This window comes from Hesperophylax consimilis, chromosome 10 (genome assembly GCF_061612785.1).
Source record: "Hesperophylax consimilis isolate HC1 chromosome 10, BYU_Hcon_1.0, whole genome shotgun sequence".
Classification (NCBI taxonomy): Eukaryota; Metazoa; Arthropoda; class Insecta; order Trichoptera; family Limnephilidae; genus Hesperophylax; species Hesperophylax consimilis.
In genome coordinates this window covers 18212727-18231820 of record NC_142845.1, presented here as the reverse complement: position 1 = coordinate 18231820, position 19094 = coordinate 18212727, and the positions used below count along the sequence as shown (strand labels likewise).

Here is a 19094-nt window from a genome sequence, read left to right as displayed (position 1 = left end):
AATTTGATGGACATTTTTAAAAAGCAGGAATTAAAAAGCATCTCTCGTGGGTTTTTAAATACTTAAAAACTTCATCGTTTTTCGTAATGCTCAGTCGCAAGGCCGAACCTATGCGGGTAAAGCAAGATAAGAGAAACAAACGTTCATTCTCCAAGTAGGGCAATCCAATTACAACATCACTGACTGTGAGCTCTGAGCAGGCTCAAAGCTACGACAATTAGCTAAAAGATAAGTGCATCTAATTAAGATTGTGTATTGTTAACCCTAATAGAACTGCAATCAGAATAATTGTAGGCATTACATATGGGCAACGCAATCAATTCAATTTTACTCACATTTATTTATTCGTTTATTTAGACATACATAATACATGATGGTACAAGTGATAAAGTGTATTAATTTATAGATGTTAAAAGTACATATTGTGTATCTTAATTATTTTGCCTGAGATGAGAACGGTTTTTAATCTTAAGGCGAAGCTTAATGCCAAAGCACTATTTTGATTAATCTTTATAACGAATTGGTGTACATTATGAATATCAAAAAATATGCTTTAGATAAATTGAAGGTCTTCCTATCGCTTCGCTTGAGTAGAATACAAATAAATATAGAAATATTTTTTCAATAGAAATGTATGAACGCATAAAGGAAACAACTTTTAAAAAATACAGTGTTATAGCTAAGATTATCTGTGACAGTTTCACTTGATTAACTTTTTTGCTTTCTCATAAAATTATTTAAAAAATAAATTAAAACCAGTTTTTTGCTTGAAATCGAACGTTTCTAGACTCCATTTGTCAAGCGTATAAGGTATACTAAGAATATACACATTTTTGGCTTGTAGCTTCCTCTTAACTAATGAATACATACATATGTGAGTAATCATAATAAAAGGAAGAGAGTGTGTGGAGAACTGAAGAGAAATTTTGAAATCAATAATCATATGCTTACAAATTGACTGTTCATTAAAGTTATAAAAGAAATTCAGTGTAAGTTGTTTTAAAATAATTCATGTCTGGCTACAACAAAATCTATAAATAGTATAAAATAAAATCGCTATCGGCGTCTGTCTGTTTGTGCGCTTAGTTCTTCTAAACCACTCAACGGATTTTGATAGTGTTTTCAATATCATTTAGAGAATTTCATCTCGAAAATTCATGTATAATTATTAATTTAATACACGCATATATGATACTTACAGAAAGTAGAAAAAGGTGGAGTAACGCCGGGGACAGCTAGTTAAAAATTAACTACCTGACATGTACCCGGCGTTGATAGAAACAAAATTAAACCATTTTCTTTGGAATATTTTGAAATCACTTCGTTTATGTATTCTTGACATAATGTAACTTTGTTTTTAAAATAATACAAGCTCGTTGCACTTTAGCTGCAATGCTCGCTGTGTCCGTCAGTCCGTCTAAGGTTAGGCATGTTTTATTGCGTTGTACTTGCATTGCACATATAACAATTCGCTAACGCAACAGGCGATGCAGAATTACCTACTGAGAGTTTAATTATTGTTATTTCCCATTCAACGCCCTTACATTTATCTTTCGGTGGTCACGACTCAAGACTAATCTGGAACCTAAGTTGGCATTCTTTAGTAGTTTCCAATGATATAAAGTACGCAAGATTTGTAATAACGTCACCGAATATACTGTGTATCAATTGGTTCAATATACAATCAATATCGAGATACATGGCAGAAATGTACGGTTTTTGCTCTGACATCAAAGAACACAAAAGTATGATGTAAAATTAAAATCACATCTTCACTTATTTTGTGGCACCATTTTTATGAATATATCCATATTATAAAAGTAAGTGACCAATGTGCTTGCCGCTAAAACTCAGAAAAAAGTACCGCTACGATCAAGGGATTTATATGATGTTGTAGCCTTCTATCTCCCATCCATGAAGAAGGTTCCCGTTTTACCTGAAGAGCGTGCTTTTGAAGATATAAGGGCTGGAAGTTTCGTCCTATAGAAATTTCTAGCACAATCCAAAACATTCGAGAGTATTCGAGAGCATTCCCGGAACATTCAGAAATGTTGTGGAATTCTTGGGAATAGTCTGAAACATTCGGGAACCTCCCGGAACATCCCATATCATAATGAACTAATAAAGGGATTACAGGCCGTTTCCCGATAAACTTTTCGTAAATTCGTAATCGTGAAAATACATTGGTATCTATAAATAGTATAAAACAAATTCACTATCCGCGTCTCTCTGTTTGTGCGCTTAGTTCTTATAAACTATGCAACGGAGTTTGTTAGGGTTTTCAATATCATTTAGAGAATTTCTTCTCGAAAGTTTATATATAAAATACATGGGTTTTATATTTATTGAAAGTAGAGAAAAGTCGATCAACGCCGGGTACACGTCAAATAAAGCCTGATGAGGTGAGTATTGCTCTTGAAACATGTCGGCTGTATCTAGACGATAAAAGTGGTTAAATAAAAACTAAGTGACTTATCTGATGTATTCTTTATCATTGGTTGTTGCGTTTTCAAAAGGGAATGTCACTTATTCGTTTTACTTTGCCGCCCACGGAAGTTAATGGCGTTTTATACAATATCTTATTACTGAAACATTCCGAGTGGCGGATTTCGTTAATCGCTATCTTAATCGGATCGTTACTTAAATATTACCAATACCGAACACTGCTTAATCGGGAATCAATTGGAAAGGAAGTAATTGATCGGGTGTCATTTGATTGTCTTTTTGTATTGTATTTTATGAAAAGTCCATTGACTCCAGGGACTCTTGACGAAATTCTGCTACATAAATACAATGTCTCATTTATTGTGAAGGCTTTTTCCATTATGTAACTGAGAAATTTATTTATTGTTATCATGTTTGATTTGCAAAGCTCGATTTTAATTTAAAGTTTTCTTACTATATAGTTTATTTATGAACAAGTTTTGATGTTAAATTATTAGTACGCGTGATGACTGTTTCGCCTTTCTATCATACAGTTTAATAATAACACTCATAGTAATACAGCAGGACTTGTTTATGAATAAACTTTTTTAATACATTGAATAATTATATTATCTATTGAATATAAAAAATAAATTGAGTTAGTGGAACATATCATAGAAAATAAAATTAAAGTTTTTATCACCTTCCAACCAATCAAATCGTGTGTTAGTTTGAAAAAATATGATTTTGCACTAAAAACAGCGCTATACAAATCACAAAATTTTAATAGATTTTTTTAAAATTATGGTTATCTCTGTAGTTGATAGTTGACTTGCTTTGAACTAGGCGAGACTTATCAGGTATTGTAGCACGAATTATAAATAATAATTCAATATCACCCTCAAATTATCAAATGCATATAACAAATATATGCATTTGATAATCACAATTTTTTTATGATTTATTAACTTGAAACTTCACATACCCATTCTACACATAAAGTATACATTCATAATAAATACGCTTAAAATACATAATCTTGAGAATACAGGGTTTTCCAATAAGAGGTTTTATTTTGATATTCAAAGAAAAATGCCATTTTTTAATATAAATAATCGAATGTTTATTTTATTGTAAAGAAAAAAGTATGCAATAAATAGTAAAAAATAAAATCAGTCAAATGACCACCACGACCACGCCTACAGGATCATATCCTTTTCATGAAATTTTCCATAACCAAATCGCAAAGTGGCTACCTTATGTCCTCAATAGCCTCACGAATTCCATGTTTGAGGTCTTGAATAGACGCTGGGCTGTTGGCGTAGACCTCCCCTTTCACGTGGCCCCAAAGGAAGAAGTCGCAAGATGTTAAATCACAAGATCTCGGTGGCCAATTGTGATCACCTCTTCGAGAGATAACACGGTCCGGAAACTTTTCCCGTAAAAGATCAATGGTTTCGTTGCTTGTGTGGCACGTAGCGCCGTCTTGTTGAAAGTAAACGTTGTCCAGATCAATACCATCCAATTCCGGCCATAAAAAAATCATTAATTCCTTAATTAATATTCAAAATAACACCTCTTATTGGAAAACCCCATAGATGAAAAATAAATGACTTTTTTGTAAAAAATTATTAATTACAAACTAGACTGTTGTGAACTCCTGAATCTCATCGACTTAAGTACTAAATCGACCAACCAGGCAAAATATACTCTACAAAAATAATTCCGGGTCTAACTACCACACACACGCACCTGTATTTCGCCTTCATACACTTTGAAATAAATTCACCTCAAATATCGACACATTTAATATAATTTTATCATTATATGTAAAAGAAATACCTGAATGATGTTTTTTTATGTAGCATTATATTATTATTTAGGAGTATCGCGTAGGAGCGATTACATTTTTTAAAATTTACTTCTTATTGCATTCTCTGTAAATTACGTATTATTAACATGTTCTAGTAATTTGTATTAATTTTATGCCATCTAAACTTTTAAAACTGGTTTATTTATTTTTTCTCTTTTCTTATATTATGTACATCTAAATGGAAAATGATATGTACCATGTAGTATGTTTATTTTTTTTAAGTTTTGGGATATTTATTTTGCTGTAGTTTTACAAATAAAAACCTTCTGTTAGCATTGTATTCTGCAGTAAATCATGTAAAATATGTATCATATAAAAGCCCAACAGAACGATTAAATTAATAAAAAATATGTACAAATACATATATAAAATTACGTAAGTGGTTGTAGCCTGTGAAGGATCACGGAAATGATCAAGAATATCAGAGGTCCTACCCTTTTCCTTTGAACAGTCTATATAGCTCCAATATCCTTCCCAAGGCCAACAAGTGGCAGTAATCAGATATTAGATGAGAGACTCCAATCACGGTGCTTTACGAAGCCTTACATCTGTACAAGTAGACCCAGGTTTATAAATAATGGAGCATTAACAAGGCAATAAAACTGTGCGTACCTACATAATTTCAGACCAATTATTACCAAAACCTTGAAGCAGAATGAAGGCTCGTAAAGTACTAACCATCCGAAGATTCACGATACACAGAAACATGAAATCATTACATTAGCTAGATCCCTACAACGATCACGAGATCCAATTGGTTTACCTAATCACTTTAATCTTTGACGCTAATCTTCGCTCGATCATTTGTTAGAACAATTATAATGTTTTTATCAAATTTACTTTTGTAAAACGCACGTTTAGATGTAATATTTTATTTTAAAAATTGTGATAAAACACACGAATAACCTTTGAACACAATATAGTACAATTTAGTACATACACTAATTGTATGCTTAATGCCTTCTAAGCAACGATGGCCACTTAGAATCGGTTTTTATTTTTATTATATTATCGCTTTTCTCAAGTCTCGATCCAATCCCCCTTGGTGCATCCATCTATATTGTGCTAAGCCTGATATTTCAAGTGTATTTACAGAAAAATTTCTAAGGGTGTACGAAAACCTTAATCCTCTTGAAATAACGAATCTATTGTGGTGATTTATTGTTAATTGTAATGTTTTCATAATACATTTTTAATTTAAAAGCATAATGGTATTGTTATAATGAGACACACAAGCTCCGAGCTCCTACAAGCCAATCACAATTATTATTTACGCCAGATGCGTGTCCAACATTCTATACTTGGCATTTGCCATGTTTTTTCCGTGTGATTCCTTCCTCCGTTGGAGATCTTTAAGATCCTGGTTCGAAAATTATTTACCATAAAAGAACTGCCGCACATCATGAATCATAAAGTAAAAACAACGTACGTAAGTGGTACGAAAATTATTTACCATAAAAGAACTACCGCACATCATGAATCATAAAGTAAAAACAACGTACGTAATCTGGGGGTTTATGCTAGAAATGCCTCAGTCCGTTTTTGATCATTTGAGTAAGGTATCAAAAAGTACTCTAAAATGTAGATATCTTATTTCAAACGCCCAACAGCGTACGTCAGTCGCTTTAGAAAAGTGTGGTCTGACATAACCACCTATCATCATCTGTAAAAACAATATGTTGACATGTTGTACACGAAGAAATCGACAAATAATCTATCAATTTACGTATTTGACATGGGCTCCTGTAACATTAGCACAAGCCCCCAAATATAATGGTGTGCGTAGATATCGAAAATAGTTACAGTATGTTACAAATAAAACGTTTGCAGTGAATGTATCTCTGAAACCGATAAACGTGAATAAGGGCTTGAATAGAACTAACTTAATGCATCTGTGTAACTAGTATAAACTAGTATTGCGAAATTTGTCGCTTCGAAATCGACAAAACTGCTTGCTATGTCTAATGTAGGTACTCGTAAATGACTACGTAGATTATGATGCAGACCTATGTCAATATACGCTCTCCGGAAATAATGTTGTTTCATTTCACATGTTTGCATAAACACTACGAGAAGCCATATGGAAACCTAGACCTTAAGATAATGTGTTGAGAAGGTCAAACTCGAATTTCGCCCCGGGCTGTATCCCGCATCTGGGCGGGTCTATATGAAGTTTTTGCATTACGAGGAGGTATGTAAGCAATAAGTTTATTGCCTTTTCAATTTTGAAATTACAATATCGGTTTTTATTGCATGTATTAAAATCTTTTGCAGGTGTTTATCCCGACCATTATTTTAAAAAGAAGCATAGTTTTTTTGTATGTGTAGGAACCTATGTAACCTATGTGTTTGTAATTCAATTATATAAATAGCCTGAGGATACACTACATAAAAAAAATTATAAGACTTTAACAGTTTTGATTTTGCAAAAATAACTAACTTTACTTTAATTTAGCTATAAATAAAGGTAAAAATAATAAAAGTGTAACTCGTAATTTAATACTCAAGTTGGACAATATTACTATTTATTTAATTATTTAAACGCCCATTCGACTTTAAATGCATATTATTTACCTTTTTTATACAGAACATAAGTACACAGTGGTTATAATAATCTTATAAGCACAATAAAAAAAACTGATAAAGGGTTTATTACACATCTTAACTTATCTCTAAATAGTTTAAAATAAAGTCGCTATCCGCATCCTTCTGTTTGTGCACTTACGAGTAGATCATCTAAACTGCGCAACAGATTTTGATAGAATTTTCACTATCATTTAGAGATTTTTTCCGGAAGGTTTATATAAATAATATACGAACATTATACTTATAGAAAGCAGAGAAAAGTCGATGTTTTGTAATCAATTCGTAAAAAAATATTTTCGGGCGCTTACATTGCTAACGCTGGCTAAGCCTCATGAGATACATCAAAATAATGTTCTACCATAGACATATGAATATTAGTAGACCTGCCCTAAGTGATTAAAAGCGTATTATCCCCACTCCCCATACCGGTTCCATTGGAACCGGCTGTGCTGGCGTATGGCCTCAAGTGAAATTTGAAAACGTGACGTCATCATTCTTGTGCGAACTATGGTCGAGGCATCATCGGTTCATTTTACGAAATAACACGGCAAAATGTTGACTTGTACTATGAAAACTTGTAAAAATAGATGTGAAAAAGAGAATAAACCCAATTGTCGTATTACATTCCATATAAAAGCATTATTTTACTTTATTTTAAGCATATTCACATCGTATAATATAGATCAGTTTTAGAAACATATTATACTATCACATCGAGAAACGTCTGGACGCGAAACACAAAGCTGGTTGGTTGCTGGGAAGTAAATTATGAACATTTATAAAAGTGTCTTAACTAAATACTTAAACGAAATATTCGACTCTGAAAATACAACCGAATTTTTTTGCCGAATTTGGACTTCGCAAATTAGTTCATAACGTGGCGAGTAATTTGCGCTCCCATGTAAAAATGTCTATTCATTCAAAAGCAGATTTTACTTTTAAGAAGTAAATGGTGATATTATAATGCGAGATGCCTATTTACTGTCAGATTGATTTATTGACGAATCACAGTCAGCCTTACTCCCTTCGTTCTTCAACAGTTGATTTTACCCCTCGCCATTATCTTCTCGTCTATTAATTCCTATGTCTGTGTGTTCTACGGAATTGTACATCTTAAAAAGGCCTACAGAAAATCTGCGATGGTATTTGTCTATCTTCTAAGAATAACCCCCAGCAACGCCGGATACACGTCAGTTAGTAAATAGTATAAAACAAAGTAGTTTTCCGCGTCTGTCTGTTTGTGCGCTTAGTTCTTCTAAACTACGGAACGGATTTTGAAAGGGTTTTCACTATCATTTAGAGATTTTTTTCCGAAAGGTTTATACATCTATATGTTGACAGAGCAAGTTTCATTCCCCAAACCATGCACTCTCTGAGAACATAAAAATTGTGCGAGAAGCAACTACATTAAATGGAGCACGGAGTCTACTGTTGTATTTATTGGGTACATGATAATTCATCATACTCACCAGGTCAGGGATATTATCCTCTATTACAACTGATACATTTAAAAATCTTATACTTATTTTTTTATGGCAGGTGAACACACAAAGTTTTGATTTTTTTCTGACACGCAATAATTTTTTTTTTTACTAACAATATAAAGTTTTTTTATAGGTTTTTTTCGATGTCTGTCTCACTAGGATAAACCTGTGTTGAGACAGATGTATTGAGTACATAAATTAATGTTTACATATTATTTGATACATATAATATTTCATAACATAAATGACAATGTGAAAATGATAAAAAATAATAATAATAAATGATAAATTGGTTAATCAGCATCTAGTTGGAGTACATACTTATGAGGGGATTTTTATAAAAATTTTGATCTTGGATCTGTCTTGGCTGATGATCCAAGACTTGATGTCTCTGGGAGAGCATTATATAGCCTTGTTGCAAAATATCTAAAATTTCTCTGGCCAAAAGTTCTTTTAGCGAAAGGGATTTGTAAGAGATTATGTCCTTTGGTTCTAGTATCACGAGCAGTTTGGACATTGTCAAAAGTAGTTTTGTGTTTGAAGAGGTATGCTAGTATGTTTTTGTCATAAAGTTGCCTAATGTCCATAACACAGATTTTCCTAAAGATTTCATCAGAGCTGCTTGTGATTGGTAGTTTGAGGATAATCTTTATTATAACACTTTATTATTACACCCTATACAAGCTCAATGTTTGAGTTAGCGATAATAAATTTTATTGGTGAGAGCAAACATTTTGACTGATGATCGAACTAATATATGATCGTCCTTACGATCGATAACGATAGATAACATCGGACTAACAAGAAGGAAATTAATAAAACTTTTTAAAAAATAGTTCATCGATCCTAATCTTTTAAATATTGGTTGTTTGTATCCTGTACTTGTATCAATGATGTTCGATGCTTCCATTATTTCGCATCCGTTCTTATCACAAGTATGCTAAACCCCGTCTCGTGAAATACCTTCCCTTTAGATTATGTCATTACCGTAACCTTGTATTTCCCGCGACATGTATTAAAGCTATAATTTATAAATGACAAACCTGTCAATAACTCCGTGACGAATGAAACCGGTAATTGTTCATGAATATTTCTTATTCATTGATTTGATGTCAAGGAAAGAAAAGCAGTTCTGAAAATACTCATTTGTACCTATTGACTATGCAGGTTAAGGAATTTGTTAGAAAAATGTACCGGTTGTATTAATTTAAATAACGGTGGTTATTAAGTATCTATCTAAAAATTATTTGTTATAACCCGCCCAAACGAACATACATACGGTACATTGCGTCACATGCACCCAAACCATTCGTTACATGTACTTATCCAGATCATTCGAGAAGGGTAGCTAAATCATTTGTCAAAAGTATCCAAATCATTCGTCAAAAGTATCAAAATCATTCGTCAAAAGTATCCAAATCATTCGTCAAAAATATCAAAATCATTCGTCAAAAGTATCCAAATCATTCGTCAAAAAGTATCCAAATCATTCGTCAAAAGTATCTAAATCATTCGTCATATCTACCTATCCAGATCATTCGTCAAGGATATCCAAATCATTCGTCACATATTTCGGAATAATTCGAAGTGTGTAGGCATCCAATTCAACTGCCACTCTAACTACCATGACGTTAAAACTCATCAGACCAATTATAGAGCATATTGCAAAAATTCATACATTTTTAAATGACGATTTATAAATAATTCTGACATCCATCTATACAAACAAACGCTTTTATTTAAGTCAATATGCGACATGATTTCAATATGTTACAGAATTTCATCAGATTTTTACTAATCAATGCAGTAGTAAGGTACAAAAGTTATTATGTAGAATCAAATTCTGTTATTAACGTAAACCAGTCAAATGACGAAGTAACTAGTTTGAAACTTTAAATGTCGCACTTTTGAAATGTTATCACTACTTTATTAATAATCAGCGTAAAATAATCTGTCTACTAATTACGTTGTTTAGGTAATATTACCTAACCTAAACTGACCCACCTTGAGCAAAATAGAGCTGTTGAAAACTAAGTAATAGTTTCAAATTAATTGTCCATAATAATTAACAACCTCGCTCAGCCGTGGGAGGTGAAACTTAGGAATTTTTAACAGGTTCGTAATTTTTTAGTCTATATTTTATGTCAACCGAAATGTTTATTTTTATTGAAATATATTATTTTTTAAAGATTCCTTTCTACTTTCTACTGCAATTAATTTCTACTGTTCAAAATATTTAATAAAAGTTTATTTACTACAAAACATCTATTGAACCTTCCTCCCAGGAACTGGAGTCATCAACGCTAGTGACTTAGGACGGGTTGTTTCGGAGTATTTGAACAATTCGTCAAATTTCAACGTTCATTTTCAAGTTCTGTGAAAGATTTTTTCAAGTTCTGTTTTTATTTCAGTTTTGTCGAGCAACTAGCCTATAATGATATAATAACAGAACTTGAATTGGACTTTCACAGATCCCCGAAATGAACGTTGAAATTTGATGAATTGTTCAAATACTCCGAAACAACCCGTCCTTAGTAAAATTATAATTTGATTGTACCGACATTTATTTCGTACATTAATTGTATTTTTTTTATAAATTCATCCATTTACAGAAAAATGCGTGTAAGCGTGCGTGTGTGCGAATAAGTGCCACCAAAAGATTATAAAATGTATTGTAAGCAACAACAAGTCTATTTGCTGAGTTTCAGCTAGATCGGAATTCGGGAAGTGCGTTAATTTCTACTTCCAAGATTCCTCTTCATTCAATCAAGAAAACAAAATCGAAGATCAAATAGATGTACTTACGAAATGTATGGGTATTTCAGGGTAATAATTACTGCTTTTAATAATTTGTCATCCTTTGTGCTATGTATAAAAAAACTTGTCTAATAAACCTTTATTTATAATTAAAAATAAGGTTAATATATGTTTGCACTGTGTGGGATTCGGACCCATTACCATCTGACCTTGTGATGTTCTGAGGTATTGTTATTTTTTCTACAATGACGATGGTGGTAAAACTTTTAAGCTGAAAATATGAAAATTATTTTAATATCACCAACAAAAAGAATACGCAAGTTGGTTCCAAGTGCTAAAAAAGAAATAATTTAAAAAGCAAATTATGAATAGTCTCAGAGTATAGCCGATAACAACTCAGTTAAATCTTTCATATTCATTCGTCCTTAAACAGAAAGGAAGAGATGTTGCCATAGAGCTATCTATGGAATACTTTTATAAAACCGATCACTCAAGATGGTTTGTAAAATAAAGCACTCAAAAGTAGACAGATGTTCAACTTGTCTCTTACGCTTAAGGGCATCAAGATACGATTTGTTGAAAAGGAAATACTGTCCAAGAAGAAAACAAAAAAGGAGTACCTACACGATTTCTTGTTATTTTAATTGGTACTGTTCCACTGAAAGGTCAATATTATTTATGAAACGCCAGAACTATTGACATGCCTGCAAAAGAAACAACTCTGTGGTCTGTGATCTAGTTGCTTTATAATTATCAGCTGGTCTAGACGTGTTTAACTCTGTTTCTATCAAAAATAATATATATTTTAATTGTGGTTTCGATGTTCGATGGAGGCCCCGTGCCTAAGCAGATGAGCTATTACGGTTCTATTTAAGGACAAACACTTGTCTTTAACCTTAAAATTAAAGAATTTAACGTACTAGGGGTGATTCCGGTTCTGCTTGGATATGGAATTGTCCTAAAATTAAACAGTATAATTTTTTGCTTAACTTAAAATTAACAACACACGTATGTGGTATCGCGTGAATATTACAATATTTTTCAACTAATGGTCACCGTAATAATAAGAAAAAAAAATTTCGACACAAAAAAAATTCAGAAAGAATTTTTTTTTACAATTATCGTATACATTTTTATAAATACATGAAAAAAATTGGGAAAATTACCTTACAGCAACAGATTCTAACTGTATGTTTTCCAATTAAAAATGTTAATAAATATGTTTCAATTATTATTTTTTTGGTAAACTAATGTTTTTAGACAAGATTTTATGCATGGCACAAAGGGTAACAATTATTTTACAAGCAATAATTATTCGCCTGAAACACTCATCCACATTGAAAAATCTCCTGATAAAAGATACATGACAGCAAATTAATATTTGACAAGTTCAAGTATTTCGCCTAAAAATGTAGACAATTTGTCTCGACGCCATCTAGTGAGAGAGTTAGCACTTACAATGCCTTTCTCATATAAAATAAAGTTGGTTGTTTTCAGGTGAACAAATGTAACAAGCAGTAATTGTTGAATGAAACACTAGTATATATTGAATCATTTCGCGGGTAAGAGATAAGCCGCCATAGCTCAGTGGTCAGAGCTGTCGACCGGAAATCGAAGGGACACGGGTTCGAGTCCCGTTGGCGTCATGTATCTTTTATCAGGAGATTTTTCAATGTGGATGAGTGTTTCAGGCGAATAATTATTGCTTGTAAAATAATTGTTAAATATGTTTCAGTTTCAAACTATTTCACTTGAGCCCAGTGGCGGTTCGTGGTCTTTTTAACAGGGGGTTCAGAAATTCAAGAGAAGATAAACATATCTAATTAAAATTTACTTACTGTTGTCCTACGTCAAATAGTCGAATACGGCAGCAGTCACACAACTTAAATAAAGTTAGTGGGAGGGGTACCTACATATTATTGTTTTTAAATCACTTTACCTAGACACAATTATTAGATAATGAGAAAAGTTTTATAGGAATTAAATTGTTTAATGTTTTTATAGCACTCAATGTAGGTACGTTGCTAATTATTATTGTTTTTTAGAGAAGAATAATTTCGTAGAATATATAATAGATATTTTAAAACATCAAAAAAAACAAATAAAGGTGGCACGAAATAAATTTAAAAATAGGTAGTAGATTTACAAATGCCATAAGCAAACGGTTGGAGAAATGCAGAAACAAGAAAACAAAAATATGTACAAAAATGACTACAAAGTTAAATACCATAATATAACATAAAAAAATAACACTTAACTTGCATCCCTATGGTTCAAAGGTTAAATGTCGGCCGCGAAGTTCTCGGGTTTCTTCGGTTACATTCGTCAATGTTCGGAGGTCACGTGATATCACAACGCGTGTTCGGCGCACACAATTTGTCTTATTTTTGCAAAGAAAGACCAAATTTTGTATATATCACCGTCATAGGGTCTGTACCGGCTAAGATTATTTTGTATGGAGAGTTTGGCGCGGATTTTAACTCGCACAAATTTGGAATAGGCATCGTATTTTTCGGTGGCGCGGGTTTTGAAGGCGAAATTTTAATAGCGTGCTATCTATAATGTGCTTATATTATTATAAAACAAGGATGTTTTATTTTCTCATATTTTTAATGGGGGTTCGCCGCACAAACGCACTTTAGAGAAAACCGCCACTGCTTGAGCCATATTTAACATTTATTTTTGCTCAAATAGTTAATTTATTAATATAGAGTGCCTCTGGCGGGCGTCGTGATTTGATTTTTACACATATCTACAGTTTTATTCCAAGATTGATGAAATGTTGCACACCTGACCTTCAAAACGAGAAGACAACTCAGTCTACATTAGATTATGAGTAACTGCGCCCACCCCTTGAAGAAGAATTTTTATACTATATATTGATGAATTGCAAAAATTACGTTAAAAATTAAAGGAGTTTTTTTCTCCGCTGTTTAATTACTGTCTACATCTTATTTTGTCCTGACAAATTCCCTGGCGACGCCGAGGACTTCAACTGTTTTAAATATTGACAAATAAATTCCACCCGATTATAATTATACCCTACACAGCAAAAAAACTCAATTAATCAATGAATTAATAATGGTGTAAAATCGGGAGACTTAACATTTAAATAACTACATACCTCATTAGTCTTTGTGTATGTAAGTATATCAAATAAATTAAACAGGTCCTTTATGATTTAAAACCTTTCACCCAGCTCTTCAATATCAATAGCACTTGTGAGTGGAAAGATTTTGCTGTATTTTGCAAGCTGATTTTAATTAAAGTACCAATGCCAAGTAGTTTCTATAAGAAGATTGACAAGGCTGGCCGAATTCAGTTACTGAGAATTGTTGAATTCTTCAATCCTCGACCACAAAGGGACCAAACAGTACACGACATTTCTTGCGAATCTAATTGGATAATTGTTTGTTATCCTTTCACCGATAGAGGTCATCATTTTAGATTAAAACTCAAAGATAATATCATATTTCTTAAATAAGCATAAAGGTTAGATAAGGAATTAAAAAAAGAAAAAATCTGGAATCCATGAACTATATTGTAAAGTTTGTGATTTTTTTTATATAATTAAAACTTCGAGGAACTTTAAATGTTGAATGCTCCTCCGTCTTTTTCACATTTTAAACACCCTCACCTCATCTTCAATCATTTCTTCTCCCGCTACATCTTCAAGTCCATATTTGTAATTTAGTTTTAAGTAAGTCCTGATGGTTCACCTCATTGCTAAAGACACATGTCGGATGTATCTAAACAATAAAAAGTTTCTAAAATGGATCGTTTGTAATTTTTCATAATAACATATGTTTTAACTATCTACAATAAATCTTTCGAAAATCTTTATTAAAGTTGCATGGTTATCCAAAATGGCATGCGAAAAATAATTATCAACGATATTTATAAAGAAATTTGTAATTCACGCGTTGTAAAAGATACATCGACTAGAATATCTCAAAAATTATATATTGTATAGAAAGTAATCTTAACACTTAACATGTATACATGGGTCAAAATAGACCCGGACAAACCTATGACCGACTGTAATCAAACATCGAACAGGAACATCGATATTCACAAACCCCGTGCCCAGTATTACATAAACCTAACATTATCTACATAAGACGTGAAATATTACATAAAGTTCACTGCAGTATTCTAAAAAAAAAAAATTAAGCAAAAAAAAATTGTAATTCCCTATTATTTTTTTTAGTGAAGGCTTGTGTTCAAATAATGTTTTCTTACATCTTGGGCTTTACTAATAAACGTGTTTCAAAATTTTACACAGCTGATAAACAACTATTAATGTATGGTAAATAGTTATATAATTTAAATCACGTTTATTAGTAAGCCGGCTAGTATTTAAAACATCATGAAAGAGGTTGATTGTTATTTTTTCTTTACTTCTATTTATTAAGAAAAATTAAGTGATTTTATGTTTCGATGTGTCTTAATTTTAATTATTTTGAATTCAAAAGATTTTATTAGAAAAAATAATAAATTATTGAGTTCATATCAAGAAAAGCGTATCTTCTTCTTGTACACCTGTGTTTATTGTGTCAATAAACTTAATATTAGATAATATTATTACTTGGTGTACAATATAATATTACAATAAATTTAAATTTAAATAAAATATTAAAAAAACTTACCCAATACAACGTTAACAATAAATAATTGAATTTGGGTCCAATTAGACCCATGGATACCGTGTACGTAGTTGAAAATATCTATACCAGAGTCAAGAGGAAGCTACAAGCCACAAATGTATATATTCTTGGTATACCTTATATTGTAGGTAATAGGCATTAAAATCGCTTGACAAACGGAGTCTAGCACAAAACTGGTTTTTATTTATTTTGTAAATAATTTTATAAGAAAGCAAAAAAGTTAATCGAGTGAAACATTCACAGATAATCTTAGCTACAATACTGTATTTTTTTAAAGTTGTTTCCTTTATGGGTTCATACATTTTTATAAAAAAATATTTTTTTTATGAGTTTACATTTATATTTTTTACTGACTAATTTATTTTTGTATTTGTATTCTACTCAAGCGAAACGATAGAAAAACCTTCAATTTATCTAAAGCATATTTTTTGGTATTCATAATGTGCACCAATTCGTCATAAAGATTAATCAAAATAGTGAGTTGGCATTAAGCTTCGCTTTAAGTGTTAAGTCAGAGTGCCATACATAGACGAGATATATTGCCTTTTTTCCAAAAGCACAAAAAATATGTGTACATTAAAAATTATGAATATTAATTACAGTTTCAGATTAGTTTACTTACTGACGCTTATGCTATTTTTTATGAAAATAGGAAATAATAATATATGCAATATAGGAAACTATCAAAAAAGTAATGTGTAGGTATCTACATAACAACTTATTTTCTTGATTTTTTTTTCGTATTCATCAAGTATTTGATTTGCGTCAGTTGAGTGTGATTACATAGGAAATCGGCCGCATAATAAGAAAATCTCCAGCTTAGCCTTGAACAATACAATCCACAATCCACAAATCACAATCCGGCGCAGGCTGTTCATCTGTTCCGGGTTAGGCTCAACAATCTACCATTTCGCTATTCTGATGAACGTGACGGCTAAACGTATGTGTGTAATTTTGTAAAATCATGCAAGTACTATTATCATAACGTGCTTACATAATGTTTTTTGCACTAACAGCACGTTGTTAGTTCGGACACCTAAATACCAAACAAAGAACGAATACTTTACGGTAATTGCTTGTGATCATGATGATTCAAAATAATATCATATTTAGTCAATTGCCAACCTTGAGAATTTAATTTGAATTATTGTATTTTAACAAGCTTTGCATATTTTTTGCAGCAGAATGAAATCATGAATATATCTAATTATAATCCACATTATTATGGTAAAGAGTCCAAAGCACCCTCCGGCTTTGCTCACTTATATATATACAGGATTTTCCAATAAGAGGTGTTATTTTGAATAGCCCGCTATTTCGGTAGATGTTACTTTTGAAGCTGTCATTTTTTAACATTTGACAAGTAGAAACTACGCCATTAATAAAAGTGGAACGATACACGCTTGAACAACGCATTGAAATTATTAAAATTCACTTGAGTGAATCAAATGCAAATCATCTTGAGTGATGAGGCCCATTTCCACCTCGGTGGCTTCGTCAACAAGCAAAATTGTCGCATCTGGGGCTCGGAAAACCCAAGAGTTATTGTTGAAAAGCCTCTCTATTCTCAACGTGTGACTTTTTGGGGCGTTTTTGGTCCGGCGGAGACATTGGACCTCACTTTTATGAAAATGAGGCTGGAGCAACAGTTACGGTGAATGGATTGCGCTATCGAGAGATGATTAATGATTTTTTTATGGCTGAAATTGGATGATATTGATCTGGACAACGTTTACTTTCAACAAGACGGCGCTACGTGCCACACAAGTAACTAAACCATTGATCTTTTACGATTGAATATCGAAATAACACCTCTTATTGGAAAACCCTGTATTTTTTTAAATCGTCAAATTTCGGGTATATTTATTTAACATTTTATAAAATATTCTCACGGCCAAAAGTATTATGTCGGTTAAGTGTGTTGCAATAGTGTAACGTTTCCTCCTCTTTGAGGTAACACGATTCGACACCCAACAAGCCAGTCCGTGCATCTATTGAAAGATCCGTTATTAATTCCCGGTTGTATACGATATAACTTATTCTCAAGTCCTTGTGCGCGGCTAAATGTAGAACATTACGCAAAAGTCTCGGAATGTCTAAGCAGGATACGTTTGTTTAAAATGCGATATTTCTCTTTGACGCAAGAAGCAAGAATAATTTCCTTTGTACTGCTTACAAATTGAGTTAAATACCATAACTGGAATCGTTATAATGCCAACTCTGATACTTCCTAGTTACGATAAAGCTGTCCGAAGTAAAAGCTGACGAGCTCGAAGCCAAGCCGAAGTTTGAACTGGATTTAGTATAGCATTCACTTATCTCCACAAACAAAGCGTTGAAATATTACGTATAATTGCCAGTTTTAGCTTAGAGCTTGAGAAATATCGAAATAACTATTGTTACGTTGGACATGAAAACATTCCTTGCAGCCATTTCTAATACCAGCTTATTATTAATATTATCATTATGGTAAATGTTTTGAAAATTAAGTCATTTAAAGGCAAATAAGGACCGCCGCTGATTTGTGGATATTATTACAACAATTTAAATTATGTTCTGTAGGCACCATCGTTTAATTGCGTGTGAAGTGCCTATCCATGCAACACTATGAAAATTAACCGACATAAAAAATTGCTAATTTATTAAAATCTCTTCACATTATTCGTATTGACAGAATTCCTAATAAACTATCAGTAAAACACGAATGTGTTATGACGATCTCGGATCACATGTTCATAAAGATACCCATATTTTCGCATTTCGCCATTTTATATAATAACACGATAAACGCAGCTGCATGAACTCGTTTTCCGGTATGTTATGTAAGTACTAATAGTTTATTAGGAAATGGCCTCCTGTCACCTTTTCAACACTATTTTATTAAATCAGCAATACAAACACTTTACAAATAACAAATACTTTCATTATTGTCCTGCAAAGGGCACAGGATTTGGACAAATCGAATCGTATTGTTTGCAACGCGGTTGATTCGTGACAATGCAATGCGTATTGTCCTAGTGCTGCGATCATTGTCTTTCAGAGAGAGTGTGTAAATAATCATGGGTGGTCAGCCACGCGCAATGATTATTGCTGACGCGAGCAGTCAGCTACCCCCAATATAGAACACTGATGACGCAGCGGTTACAAAAATCAATGTATCATTATTTGACAAGTCGCGTATTTTATCTTGGTTACTTAGATATTTTGGGACTCTTTGATTTGTGATCTCACTTTTAATTTAGAACATAATTATCATAAAAAATAACGTCGTTCAGGTGTAATCAAAGTAATTTGAATTTAACG

General features: G+C 32.2%; 1 protein-coding gene across 1 annotated transcript in view; it reads left to right on the top strand.

The window, feature by feature from the left end:
• mol (dual oxidase maturation factor 1 mol) overlaps positions 1-19094 on the top strand; it is a 99864-nt gene that overhangs the window by 26935 nt on the left and 53835 nt on the right. The gene's annotated exons all lie outside the window — the stretch shown is intronic.